Raw genomic sequence first — 12142 nt, 5'->3', positions numbered from 1 at the left:
AATCTGTTCATTCTCTCGAGATCCCGCTCCGAATATTTAAAGTGTTTGGCAAGGGGGGGTGCTATTTCTTTAAGGCTAGGCCTTAAAGTGTTTTCATATAGCGGCAGGATGTTGAGCCTTTGAGCTGCTAGCTTAGCTTCTCGGTCGGCTCTTTGGTTTCCCTCGGCAACTCTGGACCCCCCTTTCTGATGCCCAGGGCAGTGGATAATGGCCACTTTCTTAGGGAGGTGAACAGCCTCCAGTAGACTTAGGATTTCTTCCTTGTGTTTAATTTCTTTTCCTGCTGAAGTCAGCAGTCCTCGCTGCCTGTAAATGGCCCCATGAACATGGGCCGTAGCAAAAGCATACCTGCTATCGGTGTATATGTTAACTTTTTTCCCTTCCGCCAAACGTAAGGCCTGGGTCAAGGCGACCAGCTCGGCCTTCTGGGCCGACGTCCCTTCAGGCAGACTACTTGCCCAGATGGTCTGCTTATCGTCCACTACCGCCGCCCCGGCCACCCTTTTACCTTCTATTATGGAGCTGCTCCCATCAGTGAACCAGGTCAGCTGGGCATCCAGCAGGGGCTGATCACAGAGGTCCTTCCGAGTTCCAGTTTCCTCAGCCAATACTTCTTGGCATGTGTGTAATACATCTTTCTGGACAGAAGTATCAGGTAATAGGGTAGCTGGGTTGAGGATGACAGGCGGGCCAAACTGGACTCTGTCTCCGTTTAATAGGAGACTCTGGTAATGTGTCATGCGGGCATTAGACAGCCACCGGTCAGGGGGCTGTCTGATGATGCTTTCTAAAGCATGGGGGGCAATGACTGTCAACTTCTGCCCCATAGTCAATTTGTCTGCATCTTTTACCAGTACCGCTACTGCCGCCACAGACCTCAGACAGGCTGGCCAACCACCAGCGACGGGGTCCAATTTCTTGGAGAGGTATGCTACCGGTCTTTTCCATGGCCCTAAAGGCTGCGTCAGCACCCCTCGGGCCACTCCTCTCTTCTCATCTACGTATAGGACAAAGGGCTTTGTTACATCTGGTAGAGCCAGGGCCGGGGCTGATAATAAGGCCTTTTTAATGTTGTCAAAGGCCCGCTGTTGGCTGGCACCCCACTCGAAGGGAGTGCCTTCCTTGGTCAAAGGGTAGAGGGGGGCTGCCAGAGTAGCAAACCCCGGTATCCATAAGCGGCAGAACCCCCCAGTTCCTAAGAATTCTCGCACCTGGCGGGGCGAGCGGGGAACTGGAATCTGAATCACAGTATGCTTCCTGGCTTCCGTTAACCATCTCTGCCCTCCTTTTAAGGCATAACCCAGGTACGTTACCTCTTTCTGGCAGATCTGGGCTTTTTTAGCAGAGGCTTGATATCCTAAGCGGGCTAGTTCTTCTAGCAATAGTTCTGTGCCCCGATAGCACTCTTCTTTTGTTGTTCCAGCTAGTAGTAAGTCATCTACATATTGTAGGAGTGTCACCTGAGGGTGGCTGGCGCAAAAGTGAGCTAGGTCTTGGTGGAGGGCTTCATCAAAGATGGTTGGGGAGTTCTTAAACCCCTGTGGAAGTCGGGTCCATGTCAATTGCCCCGTTGTTCCAGAGTCCGGGTCTCTCCATTCAAATGCGAAGATGTTCTGGCTAGAGGAGTGTAGTCGGAGGCAGAAGAAGGCGTCCTTTAAATCCAGGACAGTGTACCAGATATGGTTTGGAGGGAGAGAGCTTAACAGATTATAAGGGTTAGGCACGGTGGGGTGGATGTCTTGCGCCCGCTTGTTTACTTCTCTTAAGTCCTGCACAGGGTGATAGTCTCCTGTGCCGGGTTTCTTGACGGGTAATAAGGGCGTGTTCCATGGTGACTGGCATTTTACTAGTATGCCCAGCTGTAGGAGACGCTGAATGTGAGGCTTAATTCCTTCCCGAGCTTCCTTAGTCATAGGATATTGGCGCACTGCCACAGGAGTGGAAGTAGCTTTGAGTTCTATGACTATAGGCGGCCTTTCTGCAGCCAGTCCCATTCCAGCAGTTTCGGCCCATGCCCCGGGATATTTTTCTAGCCAGTCATTTACGAGACTAGTCCCTTTCTCCCACTGCTTTTCAAAGAGTCTATGTTCATCCTCTAAACGCATGGTCAGGGCTATTACCCTCTTATTTTGGGTTACCTCTGGGCCATCAGGAGTAAAAGTGATTTGGGCTTCCATTTTGGTGAGTAAATCTCTCCCGAGGAGGAGCGCAGGGCACTCAGGGATAATTAAAAATGAGTGGGTTACCCGTCCCACTCCCAGATCTACTGATCTTCGGGTAGTCCATGAGTACTGCTGATGCCCTGTGGCCCCTACAACCCAGGATTTTTTCTTGGAGACGGGTCCTGATGGTTCAAGTAGGACTGAGTGTTGAGCTCCAGTGTCTACAAGGAACTCAACTGGCTTCCCCTCCACCTTAAGTATTACCCTAGGCTCGGGGAGGGGTTCCGAGCCCTGTCCCCGCTAATCTTCTTCTTCCTCTAAGGCCAGTACTTTCTTCTTTTTTTTAGGACATTCCCTGGCCCAGTGCCCCTTTTCCTTACAGTAGGCACATTGATCATTATCTAACGGGATGCGGTTATTCAGACTACCTGACTTCTTAGTTCTACCTTGGGTCTGTTCCTGGCTCTTCTCCCCTACTATTGCGGCCAAAATCCGTGTTAAGTTTTTCTCCTGTCTTTGGTCTCTCTTATTTTCCCTTTCTTCTCTCTCTTTCTCCTTTCTCTGCTCTTTTTCTTCCTCAGTTTCTCTTTTATGGTATACTTTCTCAGCTTCCTTAACTAAATCCTGCAAGGTATAGTCCTGCAATCCTTCAATTCTCTGCAGCTTTCTTTTAATGTCTACAGCTGACTGCCCTATGAAAGTCATAGCCACGGAAGCCCTCTGTCCTTCAGAGGCAGGGTCAAATGGGGTGTAGCGCCTAAAAGCTTCCATTAGACGCTCAAGAAACACGGAGGGGGGTTCTGTGGCCCCCTGTATTACTTTTCTTACCTTAGCCAAATTAGTGGGGCGTCTTGCCGCCCCACGGAGGCCAGCCACTAGAGCCTGGCAATAGACTGACAGTCGCTCCCTACCTTCTGCCGTGTTGAAATCCCAGTCTGGTCTGGAGAGGAGAAAGGCAGCCTCGATGATGTTGGGGAGCTGGGTAGGACGCCCGTCCGCCCCGAGTACATTCTTCCTAGCTTCTAATAAAATCCTCTCCCTCTCTTCAGTAGTGAAGAGAGTCTGTATGAGCTGCTGGCAGTCATCCCATGTGGGCTGATGAGAGAACATCAGGGACTCTACCAGCCCAGTCAGGCGTTGGGGGTCTTCTGAAAAAGGGGGGTGATTAGTTTTCCAGTTATACAGGTCTGTGGAAGAAAATGGCCAGTACTGAAGGGGCTGGAGAGGAGGTGGTTCCTCATCTGTTGCCACCGGCGGGGGGCCGTATGCCCTCAGGGGTAGGGCAACAGTAGTGTCGGGAGACACTCCTCCCCGGCGGTGACTCCTGGTACCTTGTGCGGGCCCCAGTGAAGGTTCCCCCGGGGGTGCAGAGGGGGCAATCGCCGGATCCGGCGATGCTGGTCCTCCCTGCCCCCCGACAGGAGCCAAGGCGGGAGGGTATGGGGGAGGAGGGGGGGGAGGGTCGAGGAGAAGATGATCAGTCTGGATTTCCGGGTAGATCTTCTTAGGGGGGTCCGAACTGTCGCCCCCTTTTCTGGGACCGGAAGATTGGACAGCGAGCACCTGAGGATTAGACGGGGGCCTGGATGTGGCAGTCCACGGCCGAACCCAGGGGGGCGGATTCTGCACCAGGTCCTGCCAGACTATGATGTAAGGTTGTTGATCCGGATGGGCTCCCGGTCCTTTCTGAAAAACAATCTCTTTAATAGCAAAAATAAGAGATAAGTCAAAGGTTCCTCCTGAGGGCCAGCCGACGTTAAAAGTAGGCCACTCCGAGGAGCAGAAAGTCTGCCATGGGCCTTTTTTAACCTCTACTGACAGATCACAACCTCTTCTCTTCACTTCAGTCCAATGATCTAGAGTTAAACTCAGAGGGGTCGTCACAGTCTGTCCCATCATCAGTGGATATGTCGGAAACACAAATAACAGAAATAACAGAAATATTACAGGTACAAGGACCCACCTACTACACTTGGTCCTTCACAAGCCTATAACAGAATCAGACGGGCGCGTTTCCCGTAATTTTTGATTGAACAACCAGACTCGACCAGCGCCCTTACAGCAGGAGACAACCAGGCGTCCCTGGTTCTCCTCAGTTCCTGGGGCGTCCCCCAGGGTTTCAGCCTGTGGTCCTCCGGGCACGTCTACCGACCACTGTCCGGCCACTCTCACGAGGTGCCGAACGGCTGCGAAATCGAAAGCGCGCACACAAAGTCAAACAAAAGGACTGAAGACACAGACTAGACAGTTTTTGGGGTACCCCTTTCTTACCTCCAAGGTCGACTCTGCAGGTGAGGGGTGGTCATTATCTCCCGGACGAGCCCCCAAATGAAAGACTTGGGGGCAGAACCCCCCACTCCGCCCGGAGCTCTGACCACCCCAATCAACCGCAAGAGTCGTCTCTTGATGCAAAAACGCAAGAGGATTTTTATTCCTGTATACGGGGGACTTGATTCACAACTCTTTTAGGAGCTGAGAAATCAAGTCCCCCACAGCAGTTTTTTACAAGCTTTTAAAGGCAAAAACTACAAAATGGGCGGGAATAGCAGACATGCAGGGATTCTATCAAAGTAAGAGAGAATACACACACCTGGGATTCTAAATAGATAAGGAGAACTCTAATTCACTATTCAACTGTCTTAAGACAAGACTAACAGTCAAATATTTACTTAATAGTAAATATTTGCTGAAGCTCCTGGGGCTATCTCCTGGAACAGTTACAAAAGGTCACATTCCTAAGGTAGGGAGCGAGAAGTGGTCACATTCTCATGGTAATATTTTCTGTCACCATCTTGTACATTGTCCTATACATTGGCTTAAAAAAAAAAAAGTAGAAAGAAGGGCAAGAACCACACCTCTAGTCTTCTCAGGAAGTGTTCTGTCTAATGCCATGGCTTCTTTTTTCCCTTCTCTTTTCATTTCCTTGGCTTTAGGGTTATCTGAGTATCACTTTATTGGATGAAAAGCCTTATAATTTCAAGTCTGAAAAATCAATAAAAGTAGACAAATATAATAATAATATGTCAATATAGGTTCCATTAGTTATAACAAATGTACCATACTAATATGTTAATAATAGGGCACATTGGGTATAGGGTATACGGGAACTTCCTGTACTATCTTCATAACATTTCATAAACCTAAAACTGTTTTTAAAATAATTTTTACAGTTTTTAATGCAAATCCAAAAATGAACACCGTTCATAGAAGTGGGGGAAAAAAGTAAACAACCCCAGCTCCCTAATTTCCTTTCTTTATACTGGCAATACTCTTCACTGTATTGGAGGGCCCAGGTTGGAGCTGGATTTCCCAGAGACTTCTGGTCTGGGACTTCACTTAAAGTAGGATCTTAAGCAGACAAGTATAGTCTCTGCTCCAAAGATATGAAAGCACATCTCACATTTCAAACACCAGTTTAATTCCTCATTCCCTAAACTAGCAATCTGGAATACTACCTGAGGGAAACATTCCCATTCCATATCCAAGGGATGGCAAAACTCTATGGACAGACCTGTTGTTCCCTTCATTATATACCACACTGGAAAAATTAGGGTCAAGAGTGGTGCCTCACACCTGTACTCCTAGCACTCTGGGAGGCAGAGGCAGGTGGATTGCTTGAGCTCAGGAATTTAAGACCAGCCTGAGAAAGAGCAAGACCCTATTTCTACTAAAAATAGAAAAACTAGCAGGGGCATCTGTAGTCCCAGCTACTTAAGAGGCTGAGGCAAGAAGATGGCTTAAACCTAGGGGTTTGAGGTTATTAAGAGTTATGTATAACACCAGGGCACTCTAGCCTGGAGGGTGACAAATTGAGACTCTGGCTTAAAAAGAAAAGAAAAGAAAAGAAAAATTTGAAGCAACTAAGTATTTAATAGTAAGAGTACAATTAATTGTCTTATGCACAGTCTACTCACTGAGATATTATATAGTCATTAAATTATTATAAAGATTGTTACATGGGAAAAAAGGGTTATGATATACTTATGATACAAGTTGGGTATTTTAAAATAAAAACATAAAAATGTACGTATTATATAAATGTAACTTTTTCTATGACCATCCAAAAGGCCCAGATTATTAATCTTATAAATAACTTTCTTGCTTTAGGATATCTCTCATTTACAAATGCCTATTACCCACAGTAAAAGACAGTGCTCTTTTTCTACATGTATCATAATCTGAAAACAGACTCTTGACACAGATACAGTGAGTACTTCTCAGTTCTCAGGTAAAGTTAAGTTGTAGTTGAGCTGAACACCGAACACCGTCACATTATGCACATTGAGCTGAACACCGTCGCATTGTGTATATTCAGTGAGATCCCACCAGTTGTACTCCCTCCTCCTGGAAGAATCTCTCTTTAAAGTAACTTTGTAGAAATCTTGCTCTAAACAGGGGTGTGACTTCTTTAATAAACTGTGAAGCTTTTGAATATAGGGCCATTGTTGGTTCCCCCACTCTAGTTTCTTTTGGTCTCTTATTGTGTCCCTTGCTCTGATTTCCTTTCAATTATCCTCTGTACACCTGTTTCTCAGCATCCTGTGCCAGGTGTTTCTGGAGGCAGTATGACTGGTAGTTAGTGTCTAACAATGGTTTAGAACAGTTTAGAACAAGAAGTAAAGACAAATGGCCCATCCACAATTGAGACACAGTACTATGCCTGGATTTATGCTTTCAAAGGGCCTTGAGATGTTTTCTCATGCATGCCACTCACAGAATTTCCTTCTAAAGTCTGAACTTGGTTTTAATATCCTATAGAATGCTATAGTTGAAGAAGAATTTTTCAAAGGTTTTGAGAGTCTGCCAAATTCTAGAAGGTTTTTACTGGCTGCAAGTTATGATTGAAATTATCTACTTGCTGTTCAGTTTAATGTTAAGGGAGATTTCTAAAATGGGCAGCCTTGGCTTTTGCAGTGCTATCTAGAATAATAATGTAAAAACTGTACAACAGTGTGGGACACAAAAGATAAGGTCAGATGAAAATAGGTCAAGTAAACCAAAAATAAATCTGGTTTTTGAGGCAGAATCTCACTCTGTTGTCCAGGCAAGAGTGCCATGGTGTTAGCCTAGCTCACAGCAACCTCAAACTCCTGAGTTCAAACAATCTTCTTGCCTCAGCCTCCCGAGTAGCTAGTCGTATAGGCACCTGCCACAATTCCCAGCTAATTTTTCCATTTTTTGTAGAAGTGGAGTCTCCTTTTTGCTCAGGCTGGTCTCGAACTCCTGAGTTGAAGGGATCTTCCCTCCTTACCTTTCTAGAGTGCTAAGATTATAGGCATGAGCCACTACCCTCAGCCTACCCCCCAAAAAGTTAATAAAGATTTCTATACTTTGTTCACAGATGTTCTCCCCCACCCTTCAATTCTGATGTCTATTGGGGTTTCTAAGTGTGGTTTAGAGGTATATGAGTGTGTAACATGTACATGTATATGTAACATGTACAGTAGAGCCTCTGTGAGTCAAAATACAGAGGTGATCAACATCAGGAACTGCCATTGAGGACATGTGATGCATGTCTGGTCTATGAAAATTAGCTCAACCTAAAGAGGTGGTCAAGGTAGGGAGAGGGTCAACTATGGAGGTTCTACCGTATATTATACACGAGTTGCTGCCACATAAGACACATTATATCTCCAAATCTCAATGAAGAAGAAAAAATATCTTGAAGGAGAAAACTGATACTTGCATATAGATAGACACCCATACATCACACTCCCAGCCTGCTGTTCCTCTGAGTCCCTGCGACAAAGGTATGCCCAGCACTACAGACCAATGTTTCTCCATCTAAGGAGATCTGGTTTATTCCACATGTGGAAAGTGAAGCACATCAGGAGTTCACAATGCAAAAACCTTCGTGTGTAGGGAAATGGGCGCACTCATCATTGTCTTCAACAGAACCAAAGAGGTCACAGAGGAGAGGACATTTAAGAAAACTGTGATAAAGTATTGACAGGAAGAGTATATGATCCAACGTGACATTTTGACAGGATTGAATTCAAAGGACCAGGGCATCACTCCAGCAAATCAAGCTGAAAAGAAAAGAAGCTTATTTTTATAATCCATCTTTCCTCAGTAAGCTCGGCTTCTATAACCACTGGCTTAGACCAGCCAGCTGGTCTGTCTAATGATGACCGTGGGGAGGCGACAGCATGGGTCTACGTTTCTCCATCTCTAGTTGCAACATGCAGCCAAATTCATTCTAGAAATTGTCTGAGGAGACTCTTTCATGGAGAAGTTGATCCTAATCCTGTGGCCAGCAACATCCTCAAGAAAAGGGGTAGACAGCAAATCTCTGTTTGCCTACAATCCAGTTTATTGTAAGGGAGCAGTAACTGTGCCCCTCCGTCTGAGGAAGAGTGAAAACAAACCCACCACCCCATCAAGCAGCTTGATGTTTTGTCATTAATGTTCAGAAGTCCCAGAGTTCCTTTCTGGACCTCAGCTGCCTTAGCTATAGAAGAAAGATTTCCTCAGTTAGTTCCTTCTTGTTCCAACACGCCACAATTCTGTTACCTGACCTAACAATTTCTGTTCTACCACACACACTTTTTATATCCCTTCTGCCCATTGCTCCTTTCCAATGGCAGCCACAGAACCAGGCTCTAACACCCAAGCAGACGCCCTTCTGATTTATTAACCCAAAGGCCAGTGCTATCTAGAACAATAATGCTAATTAATGCTAATGAAGGCTAATTTCTCTACCTTTATAACTCATTGTATTAGCTCTAGCCTGTCCTGAAAACCACACACTCATGACATGGAACACAGAATTCACCCAAAATGTGTCTCCTTTGAAAAGGAAAGCAGTAAATCTTTGTTAATCCTTCTGATCTCACAAGGTACAATCCAATTTCTCTCCTTTTTTCTTGCCAAATTTAAGTCTATGATCTACACAACATCACCTTTCTACCACTAAACTGTCACCAAATCCCTTCTTAAACACTGAGATTAGGCTTCCCCTGCAACACTCCACTAAAATATCTGTCTTGGGCCAGACACAGTGACTCACCCCTGTAATCCCAGCATTCTAGGATGCCAAGGTGGGTGGATTACGTGAGCTCAGGAATTCCAGACCAACCTGAGCAAGAGCGAGACCCTGTCTCTACTAAAATTAGAAAGAAAAAAAAAAAAAAACTATTATAGTAGCTAGTAATTCCAACTACTCAGGCATCTGAAGCAAGAGGATCACTCAAGCCCAAGAGTTTGAGGTTGCTACGAGCTATGATGCCACAGCACTCTACCCAGGGCTACACTGTGAGATTCCATCTCTAAAACATAAAATAAAATACAAAATAATAAAATATTTCTTTTGAAAAAAAAAAAAATATATTTCTTTTGAAATCACTAATGACTAAATCTAAAGCTTAAACTGATGAACTTTTCTCAGTTCTCTCATTCCCAATCTTTCGTCAGCATTCGTCACAATTAATGATCTGTTTTTAAAAAATTATTTCCTCTCACCCTCAATGAATCCCCAACAATAAAAAAAAAAAAATTATTTCCTCTCTTGGCTTCCATGAAGTTGTACTACCCAGGAGTTAGTTCCCTCATGTGGGTGCTTCACTGTTTCAACTTTTACCTCCTAGCATCTCCAATTTGTGTTTTTTGTTTTTTTTTTGTTTGTTTGTTTGTTTTTTGGAAACACGGTCTCCCTACTTTTCTACTTATTATAGTGACGGGGTCTTACTCTTGTTCTTGCTCACACTGGTCTCAAACTCCAGGCCTAACCTAATACTCCTGCGTTAGTCTCCCCAAGTGCTCCGATGGTAGAAATGAGCCACTGTGCCTGGCCAAGTCTCCAATTTTTTACTCTATAACAAATCTCTCCAAAAATTAACATATGTCCATGTCTTTAATTATCATTTTTATATGGATAACTTCCAAATAGACATCTGTGACTTGCAAGTGTATACCTCTGAACTCTCACAGCTCCACAGACTTGGCTACTGGAGATTTCTCCCTTCAATAGTCCATTCTAGTTTTCCAGATCAATTTACCCAAAGCTGAAGGCTTTATCTGTCCAGCCATCAAACCAATTACTCTCTACAACGTCTCTGGTCAATAAAAACACAATCCTAGAGATCCAGAAACATTCACTTTATACTTTTTTAATAAATAAGGATTGATTTCCTCTTTTACACCAGGCACAACACTACGCATTGTACATATTGAGAACATACATATAGTATGTTCTATGTATTGAGAACACAAAGACAACACACAGTCTTTGTCCTTCAAGGGCTTCCCTCTCTACTTCTTCCACTGCATATTTATTCCCTGATTCCTTTTATTTGGGCTCATAAGATTTTCCCCCAAACCATCGCCCCTTTGTATGTCTCTCTTTCTGCTCATTGTATCTCTCTTGGCCTCCTACTTTTACTCAAAATTCAAAGTAATATTCATTTATTCTTCTTCTTTCACTTACTATTGGTCTCTAAGTCCTATCAAATTTCCTTCATAAGATTACTCATATTCAATAATAAATACTTACTGAGCGTCCACCAAATGCTAAGCACTGTGTTGAGCTAGGAAAACACCAGGAGAACATGACACAAAGTTTTTGCCGTTGATAACTTCAGAGTCTAGTATAAGAAAGAGACAGGTAAACCAGTTATTGTAACACAGCAGAATAAGCATTATAATATACCTAAGAGGGACGCCCACAGCCTGACTTGGGAGAGTTAGGACAGGCTTCCCAAGGAAAATGATGCTTCACCTGAGTATAAAGTATCACGTGATGTGAACCTCTCAGACAGGGGCATTCTAGAGGACGACAGCAAATGGTTCAGCAGAGTGGAGGTGTGAGAAGAGAGAGCTGAAACTGAGAAAGTAGAAATGGGTCCCCTCAAACAGAACAGTCAGGGTGTATTGTGGATTGAATTGTGTCCCCAAAAAGATATGTTGAAGTCCTAATCCCCAGTACCTCTGGATGTAACCTTATTTGGAAATGGGTTCTTTGGAGATGTGCTCAAGTTAAGATGGAGTCATTGGGGTGACCCCTAATCCAACATGGCTGCTGTCCTTAGAAGAAGAAAATGCACTGGAAGACAGATACACAAGGATAAACCCATGTGATGATGGAATCAAAAACAGAAGTACTAAAGCTGCAAGCCAGTGAACACATGAGTTAGCAGAAACTAGAAAAGGTCAGAAAGGACATTTCCCTTCAGGATTCAAAGGGAGCCTGGCCCTACTAAAACCTGATTTTGGACTTTCGGCCTCCAGATTAGTGAGAACATAGATTTCTATTGTTTTAAGCCACCAAGTTTATGGTACTTGGTTACAGCAGCCCTAGAAAATTAGTACAGTGTGAAATGCCAAGAAATGTACATTCACATCCATTTATAAGCCCCATTCCAGCACTTAGTAATAACACACCTCACATATCAAATAATTATTGTCATTAATGCTCAAAAGTTAGATGCCCTCATAATTATTTGGTCAATATGTGGGGTGTGTTATTATGCTAGGTGCTGGAATAAAATGTAAATATTTGTGTAATTTCCACTTCCAGTTTCTCCTGTCTAAATTGCTCTATTTTGACTATTCTAAGATAAGAAATTCCATACATTCTAAAACTGCATACATACCTCTGAAATAGGTGTAATCTTACAGTCTATAGCATTTTGCCCTCAAGGACATCCTTCAGTTGCTGCTGCTGGTTAAACCCTCTGCTTGAGATCTGTATTGTCATTGTTAGTTGTGGTGGTGGTACTGCTGGTGCTGGGGCTGCTCTGCGTCTCATGTGTGTGCCTGAGTATGTTCCACACTGGTAGGACAAATTCAGATTGCAAATCTGAGTCAGAACTGATTAATGAATTCAGATTATCAGGGAATCTTACTTCCTTTCAAGTGTTATAAATATAAATAAATGCAATTTATTTATACGCCAATTTATTTATTATGCCAAGGTTATAAATGTAAATAAATGCAATTTTTATTTTTTGGGACAGATTCTTACTCTGTTGCCCCAGGCTAGA

At 44.0% G+C, this 12142-nt stretch overlaps 1 long non-coding RNA gene across 1 annotated transcript; it reads right to left on the bottom strand.

The window, feature by feature from the left end:
* Positions 1–4970: 4970 nt before the first annotated feature.
* On the bottom strand, positions 4971–11855 carry LOC128560422 (uncharacterized). Its single transcript, XR_008372950.1, has 3 exons — positions 11753–11855; positions 10654–10744; positions 4971–5144 (listed from the first exon to the last, which is right to left on the bottom strand). It is a non-coding gene; the product is annotated as an uncharacterized LOC128560422 (long non-coding RNA).
* Between the last annotated feature and the right edge of the window lie 287 nt (positions 11856–12142).

Source organism: Nycticebus coucang, chromosome 11, assembly GCF_027406575.1.
Source record: "Nycticebus coucang isolate mNycCou1 chromosome 11, mNycCou1.pri, whole genome shotgun sequence".
In the NCBI taxonomy this organism is placed as follows: domain Eukaryota; kingdom Metazoa; phylum Chordata; class Mammalia; order Primates; family Lorisidae; genus Nycticebus; species Nycticebus coucang.
Note: the sequence above shows the minus strand (reverse complement) of the source record. Positions and strands in the feature narration are given on the sequence as shown.